Raw genomic sequence first — 9,400 nt, forward strand, 5'->3', positions numbered from 1 at the left:
TTGTAATATAGAATTGCGAGTGAAATATGAAACAGCTGATATGTCATTCAACATATCATGTTGTTACCCCTATTTAATAGTTGGCAGTACTTCCTTATTTTAAAACTTTATTCTGAATTGAAAGCAACTAGATTCTCCCCTTTTTATTAAGTATGTTATAATTTATGAACAAAACCTACCCCATTTTCATATGGATAAAATTTAAATGAAATTAAGAGAGGTATGATTTTTCAATTAATGTTAATTCAATCAAATTTAAAACTACGAAACAACGATTGCCTAAAATGAATAATCAAATAGATAATATATAAAACTAGCTTGACTACCCGGACCAACTATTATAATTATTATATTGGATTCTGATATTCATTGAATTGGTTTATTTGCATTTTTCTAATTATATGAGTGAGATGTTTTGTTTTATTTTTACTATGCCGTCTTACATTACACCAATTTTATAGAAAAAATAATTACATAACAATTTTGTGTTCATTCAATGTTATGAAACATATTTCAACAACCATGTACATATATCATCCAATCTGTTGAGCTGGTAATATGAAACAATTCAACTTAAACTTGCATTGGCTGTGGATGACCGATTCGATGATTCGAATTGATACAATAATGATGTTTACGGCCCTGCACCATTTGTTAGTGATGTACAGTAGGCACCGAGCACCTTTGCTTATCATTAGTCATCGGTCGATCTTCAGAGTCCAGCGTCTTGGCGAAACACCCTCGACCTTTCTCAGGCGTCTTAAGAAGCTGAAGCGTCGTTATCCATCATCATCCCAGCGCACTTAACATGTCTTTGGCTCAACGCTGTGCCAGGGATCGAGGGTCACTACGTCCCACGGGCTGATAGGAGTGTCTTCCGGTCATCATTCCAGTTGGTCATAAAGACGGCAACTCTCAGCACTCATAGGTGCATACTCATGGGTTTTCCATTTTTTTTCCTGGTCTCTCCATTTGTCTGCCGGCACAATTGCATAGCGGAGTCGCCAAGATGTCGACGATAGGCACACGCAGGCGAACCACCTAATGAATAGTTATGAATCGGTCCGCAGGAGAGGTCTGTTTATTCTTCGCCAGCTCGTAACAATGAGCCTTCCTAGCCACGATCAAGAGATCCGTCGATGCAATTGCCATGCATACCGGTAACGGTCGTTTTATTCTGTTATTTTCTTGTTCGAACAACGGCCGACGGAAGACTATGTCATATGCTTGCGAGTTCGCGTCGGTAGGTTGTTTAAATGGTTCGCTGAAGTTTACCGACCCAAGGTTAGGTCCGGGGGGGTAGACGGTTGGAGTTTTTTTCCTACCTTCCCCTTGGTCTGATAAGCATAATGATGATGGTTAAAGGTTCATCCTCCATAGCTCCCCGTCTCGTCTACGGAAGGATGGTCTACAATTAGTCGTTGCACGATGAGGTGGGCATTAGGACAAGAGTTGGTGTTTTTCTCTCCTGCAGCCTGAAACCGGAACCGGAACGATGATAAGTGTGGCAAGTGCAATTGAGAGATGCAACATACAGGCTGCTTTACCAACGAACTTCAACTGAAATTACAACGTTGCAAATCGTATTTCGGGCCAACCATCACAAACGTGGTGCTTAAGGCTCTGCCTCGAAGGCGGGAACGGTGGGAATTGTCATGATGCAAAGTCGCAGCTTTCACTAGGGCGCTTTGATAGCGTGTAGAACAAATTCACCGTGTGACGAAAACGGTCATGGAGAAGCTGTATTTTCCTCCCGTGGCGTGTGCGATAACGTTGCGGGAAAATCGCGGCCGGAGATGCCGTAAAGGCGTCATCACCATAAAGCATCTCCAAACCACCGCGGAAAGCAGCCTTTGCGCCGAGCTGATTGTATAGCATGATTGTGCCACGATGCACCCGGGTTTTTTGTTTTGTTGCACCTGGCCACCCTGTGGCAGCATATTTTCGCATGCACACGCAACGGTAAAAAAGTCGGGTGGAAATTTGAACCGCAGATCCAACCAGTCTCGTTATTTCGAGTCGTTCGATGCCCCTGTGAGTGTGTGTGTGTGTGTTTGTGGATTACGCAGCGCATAATTTATTCCTGGGTTATGAACCTTAATTTTGTTTTAAAACCCCGTGGTAACCCAGTCCAACCCGTAAATTCATAATTCCCAGGAATTATGTACGCCAGGGTGTTGGGGTGTGTTTGGGTGGAATGAACATGCTAGGTCGGAAATAGCTCCGTCGGTGGACTATGGATCGCTCTTACTTGGGAATTGCAACATACTTCATGGCGGAGAGCGTCCTAGAAGTTGTTAAAATTTATCATCATTCTCAACAATAAATTTCCACGGCACTGCAAAGTTCAAATTCAAATAAAGTGTTAGAGAACAAATATAAAGTTAAACTATGTAAACTTTGTTAAAGTGTGAAGTAACCGTCTATGGCTTACTATGTACAATGACATTAGAGGCCAATTAATAACTATCATAGAATTTTATGCCTGTCTACAAATGTTATTTATTAAAAAGTTAAAGTTAAAATTTTAAAACAAAGAAATATTAACTACTAATAGATGTCGATGCCTTGCAAAGCTTACAAAATTGTGTTAAAAAAGAAGATAGGAAAAAAGGAAATAAAGTTTACCAAAACATATGTCTACGATTAATTGAATAAAAAAATCGTGTTATTGTATGAACAATGTAAATGGAAGCGAAGAGCATCCCGTTACTTTACAACGGGAAAAGTGCGTCTATAGAAATTGAAAGTACCATTCATATATGTATTGTATGTATTAGTTTTCGATCCTAATTTTTATAAAATGTTATCGTGAAACTTGTTTTCGAGATTATGTTAAAGAACTTGTGAACAAAAATTGTTGGGTCAGAAAAAGGATTAAAAAATCAAAATTCATTATATATTTATGATAATAAACCCTTTTTTAAAATATCGAACTGTTGTAAACGTACGTACTACAAACATTATTATTATTAGTATGTGGCACGACATCCGCTGCAAAAATACTCAAACTAAAATTTACGCACTGGTATACTTTGTGTTGAAAAGATTACTTTCCCTTTCAAACTAAGTTGATCAATTTAGTCTTTTTAAGTAATTCCATCAGCTTAGAAACTATAATAATCTTAATAATGTTTGATGCAATTAGAATTTTATGAAACTTGTTTGGCTCGAATGGATTGGCTGCTTGTGAAGGAATGTGTCTGGATGCATACATTCAAATGCATCCTGTGATAAAGTGGTTATAAACGATATGCCCAACATTTCCAGCGAGTTTCACATTCCAATATGACCTTTTAAAATTAATTTCCAATATGGAATCGAACCACACTCTCTCGTCGCCATCCATCCATTTTAACTCTCCTTCCGCCTGGCTCGCTGCCATCCATCTTTTTGCCATCCGCGAACCTCAAAAAATCGATCAACAGCGCATTCCTAACAATGCGCCTCATTTTCTTGCGCGGAACGCGAACCGAATCGATGCTGCTCCCGTTGGCCGACAAATGGGAAAGTATGTAAAATAGGAAACGACCCGCCCCGACGGTGCTGGTGTTCGATGTTATTGCCATTCATCCTGGACGCTCCGCTAACAATGTGTTCGGCAATCCGGCCACCGTCCGCTTCCGGTGCTGCTCGTTGCCATTGTAATCCATCATGAAGAGAGGAACACAATAAATTAAAATACCATTTAAATTTATAACACCTTTCGGAAACGGTGGCCCGTCCGCCTAGTCCAGAGCCAGCATTAAATCATTCAACATTCGATACGATTGGATCGGATCGGGAAAAAGGCCAACGTCGACCACGTTTCTATTACCTGTCAGCATTCACCAAAAACGACATAAATGAAGCGGATAAACAGGGTAAAAGTTTATGATAGATTAACAGTAGAGGAATTGTGCAGCTATAGTCAGGTTATAAAAAAACATGAGAGTACAAATTTGGTACCGTAAAATACTTTTAAAATAAAATATATCAATAATTCAAAGCAACACATAGCGCCATTTACTCATCATTTGTTATCACACCATTTGAAAAGGTTCAATCTACCATAGTTGGGAAGATTTTCCAAATTTGAGTATGTAAATTTAAGACACTACTTCAATAAAGTAGCAGCATCCCGGCCCCCATAAACGCGTGTTGTGAATGAATGATTGGGGAAAAATAAGCAACCAGCACAACCTCGGGGATTTCGACGCAGAATTTCTCAATGGTTATTGTTGCAGCAGTGTTGATTTGTGTTGTGATATTAAAACAGTGTAAATTTAAAATACTTCTGAATATTTTAGCAAATCCAACACAAAGTTCGGCCGATTATTACAAATATCAGTAAAATTTAAATAAAATTTATGAGGGATACAATTGACCCACATCTTAGCAGCTTTTGAAAAATTGTTACATGAGCAGACTTTCGAACATTGCAATTATTGCAAAATAAACATTTTTTTCCATTTTTGAAGTTGTTTCAAAAAGTTCCACAGTCAGTTTCCAAATGTAGCGCGCCGAAACCGGGTTGAGAACCTCTGCTCTACGCCATTTGACGCAGCAGTATGGGGTGGTGGGACAAATCTTCAGTAGAGTGTATTTTGTTTGATTGACAGCACCTTGACGACACGTCGCCGAGACCGAACTGTTTCCTAAGTCTTTGTTAATTGGACACCGATGGTTATGATTATCGCATGTGAGCGGGCAGTAAACACGTCTATCTTAATGCCATTATCGGGTTGTATTGGACGTAGTAGCTACGGCCTTGACTTAGGATTAAGCCTATTTAAAATTCCTAACACCGACGATGCGAGCGTGTAACGTAAAACTTGATACTTCATTACGGTTTTAAATAAGTTCGTGGTTATGGGCCTCTGTATTGCTTGCCAGCAGTAAAAATGGATTTAATATTTGTATTCCTTCCTTGTTGAATAGAAGTTTTTTTTAAATCTCTAAATTGGGTTTTGATTGATTCAGAACTCTTCGATATATCATTTGTTCCAATTGTAGAATTTAATCTATTGTAATTTCAATTTAAAATCAATTATCGAATTTTATATTGCGTAATTTAGTCCAAAATTTATGTTTGAATTACATCCAATCTTTTTATAGCTAATTTTTGTTAATTTTTCAAATTTCTGGGACTTTCTATTCGATTTTTTCATTTCAATAACACACTGAAAGTAATTTAAATTCCTGCCCAAAGCCTTCCCACCTGTGACCTGCAATCGACACAGTTTCTCGCGTTTTACAAATACACTTTTCCTGCCAATAGTATGCCGTAACAGGGTCATGTTTGCACATTTTTCCTACCATTCCTTCTGGGCAGGCATCTCATGTCGTGCAGAGAGAATGAGGTAGAGGAAATTCTTCGGCAGAGGAGCAAAAACCAACTCTCCATTGAACTCGGCCCAAGACACACTGAAGATGTTCGTGTGTGTGTGTGTGTGTGTGTGTGTACCTTTTCCCTTCATTTCAACAATGGTTAAACATCGGATCGGCGTATTATGACGCGCGAGCGCGCGCGGGAAAGTATTATAACGTGGGCAGTGAGTATCAACCCATGGCGGGCGGGAAGAAAAGACGGTTCGCAATGGACTGATTTTAACTCGATACTGACACATTCGATGACCTGATTGCGGAAACGAGGGATGTTCCCGACACCTTAGGCGGCCTTCCGCGAGCCGATTTTTTCATCTCAATCAACACGTCCTACCCTGCACGATAACGAAAAGTAACCGTCGGTGGGAAAATGCCCCCATCATCCATTTTCACGATGTTGGAAAGCGATTGTACGGTGAAGTTTATCACACAGCGGCGCTCTCAGATGCATTCTGTGCCAACTTTTTACTTCGGCCTTCATCATACCGGCGCTTTTCCGGAGGAACTAGAATGAACTTTCGGCGCAGCCATTGTGTACTATTTTGATATGAATTATCCCATTTCTCTATGCAAATTGCTGTAAAGTCGCTTTGCGCTATTTTCTTCCATCTTTTGATTTTAAACCGCTTCCTGTACCTTCCATATAATCTGATTATAGTGGCGTTGCATTATCTTAATTAATACGTTTTGTTAATGATTTGTTTGTCTAAGTTCAACCAGCATTATATTCATCCGTTTACACAGTCTTAGTTTCATTACAATTAATGAAAATGAAATTAGCTATTTGTTTGATAATGCTTCAAAACGGTTATTTAATTTGTTTGTAGTAGAACTTTGAAATAACAAATTGTTACACTAAAGGAAGACATTGGAAAACATATGTCATCTCTCATAGCCCCCCGAAGCATTTTGTCAATCTGTAACCTTTATCTTATTTGGGTCAGAAAACTGATCAGGTATGCCTAATTATTGGCAAAGGAATTCTTATCCCCGTTTTAATTTTACTGACCCATATCGAATCTATCTCTTTAGATTCATTCAAACCATACCAACGTGTTTAAAAGTCTATGAGATTATAAAACATAAGATAAATAATACAATAGCGTTATTTGTTCTAGTATGACATGTTCTTTGATCTTCCACAGTGTTCAAAAGATAAACCTTCCCACTTCGTAATAAAGAGACTCCAAAATTCATATTTTTAAAACAGGTGGATACTTCTTGTTCTTCTTTTTGGCGTAACAACCTTGTTGATCATGCCTCCTCTCGTGTAGGGGATTCATAATGAATGTCATGATTTCGTTAAGCTTATAAAACACTGCAAAATACATTGGTCTATGATTAATTTTGCCGATCTGTTTCAAGTAGTAGAATGTTTCCAAATATATTTAGCCTTTTCGTAAAGTTTTCTGTATTACCACAACTATAGGTACTAGATACCACCATTATAGGGCTGGTTATCTAGGAAGAAATGATCACTTTTTCGTGTATTTTGTAGTGTACGATGCAAATAGGTGAAGAATAGTGGTGTTTCGATCATAATTTGTATAAATATGTAAATTATTGTGTTTTTGACAATTACCAATTACATTATAATGTTAGTTACATGACTAAATGCGCCACTATTTGTACCATTGCCCTACATTTGTCAAAACACTTTGTTGTTCTGTTTTCACACGCGATAATACTGCTGCAGTTCAATAAGATCTAAGTTTTTCTTTTGCTATCCCTCGTAGCATTCCCTTGATGTTGATGAATGAGGTGTCAGAATGTCCTATTTTGTGGAGAGGGCACTTAAACAGCTCGAGTGAAATACGGACAGTTGGTGAACTATGGTTTCGCGTACTTTCTGAAGTATTATGTTAGAAATTTTTTTGTCATAATTTTTGTATTTTGGATAAGTGATGACAGCATGCTGCAAGAGTAATGGCATTTTAGATTTTTGGACGTTAGAAATATCCTGAGAATATTCCACTTTGCCGTATGTGTGCGAAATTTAAGGCTAATTAATACTAAATTTATATCTTGAAGCGTGTAAAGTCTTATAAATAAATTAGATCTGTTTGTGTTATCCAACCATTTAAAATGTTAAACGTATGAAGGTTATTGAATTTTAACAAACCTGAAACTTTATGTAGAATCGTAGGCACAACAAGAAATCTTGGAACTTCTTCAAGTTTATTGCAGACTTCTTTGCAGTACAGTGTCCATGAGGCGATGAGTCCATTGCGAAATATAAGGTTCAAAGAGCATGTTGAGGACTGCGGAAAGCTCAAGAGCATACTTAAAAACCAGAAGTACTTCGAAGCAGCGTCCAATAGTTTGATGGTCAATGATCGCATAATGTCGTCTACATGCAAGCTTTCGTTTGGTCGTGTATTTGGGAATAATATTGAAATGACGTACCGTCAAGATAACCTTATTTTACTTACCAAATGACCTTCTTATCTTCTTTGTACCTTAAAGCAATCTTTGTCTATTGAATCGTGCTAGTTTTTTGTTAAATAATATTTGTTTCCAAGCATTTCTTATGAACTTGTAAGTTTCTTTTGAAGTTTAAATACAGTAAAAATTATTGTTATTACTGCGTTGAAACACAGAAAAAAACCAAATGGATTATTTTGAACTAAAAAGACTACTGCAACCTATTTATAATTTATAACCATTTTCATCAATGTTGACGTAGTCTACTCAAAAACCAAATAACAATTATTCACAGAGCGATTCAAAAAATTTATTCTATAAGTTCTTAACAAAACCATGATTTAATAGATCACTCTAATCCACAAATCTTCTACTTGGAGATTGTATTTTCTATTTTCTAACGCATCACTGAACTGTCAGAACAAGTTGAGGTAAACTTGATATTTCCAACAAAAAAATATTTTTGTAAAAGATAATTAACGATCAATATGTTCGTTCTCCAAATCTTGTACTCACTTTTGTGTTGCGCATGTTCATATTTATTTAAAAAATGCTACCAAAAATCCATATTGTAGCCTGCATACAAATTGTATATTTTAAATAATAAATGATCTCATTCAATCGGTGCTTCGTTCAACTAAGACTTAGTTTTTCTTCAAAATTTTACTAATTTGAAGTGTTTCACACTCAGACTCGCGCTGTAAAATAATTGATTGCTCGACAGATTCTCCACCGCATTGCAACACACAATCTCGCATGTCAAAATGTTTCGTCGCTCGGCGGTTATAATCCGTGGTGGTAAACACTTTCAAAACACTGCTGCTTATGACAGCACATTTTGTTCAACAATCAGATTCTGTTCCTTGGTGGGACAAAATTCGTCGAGTGGCACATTTCGGTGCGGTCTTCGACTGCGGCCGGGAAGGACAAGGACCGGCGATATCCGGTTCGCTGATACCATCCCGCTTTTCCGCGCAGCTCTGGGCCTCGGGAACGAAAGGATGACGCCAAGAATGCGTTTGTTGTAACACGATCAGGTCCACATGCACCGAGTGGTCGCTAGTTTGTCCGTTGGATCTTCGAAGGCTTGACATGCGCGAGTCGCACTAATAAGGCGAAGGCGCGATTTAGAGTGGGAAAGCATCGATTAGAGCAAGAGGACAAACCCTTTGGGTGGAAAATGTATGAGACGCTCTTTTTGTTTTTTCGAAAAAACGCGAACGTCATCAAAGTGCTGGGCCAATGCTTACTTGTTGCCGCTTTGCGCCTTTTGGATCGGCCAGCGGATGCCGATCGGGGCAATATGGTTTGTGTTGGAGTTTATGTTGCTGGAGAAGCTGTCGATCAGGAGCCCTAGAACCGTCTTTGTCCGGTGCTTCCAATTCAGTGTTGCCTACGATGTCATGCCGTTCATAGGATCGTTCGTATGCTCCATGAAATGTGCAAAGTGAATTCGGTGCATGTGAGTGCGGTGTTCTTGGTTGCTGATAAAGGTGGTGACGCTGAGCTACATCTCTGCAGCAGACTGACTAGTTCGCAATGGTAAATAGTTTTACTAGTAATATGTTTTAAATGTTGAAAAAAACTATTTTTTTTTTGTATATAGCTG

Source organism: Anopheles coustani, chromosome 3 (assembly GCF_943734705.1).
Source record: "Anopheles coustani chromosome 3, idAnoCousDA_361_x.2, whole genome shotgun sequence".
NCBI classification, from domain to species: domain Eukaryota; kingdom Metazoa; phylum Arthropoda; class Insecta; order Diptera; family Culicidae; genus Anopheles; species Anopheles coustani.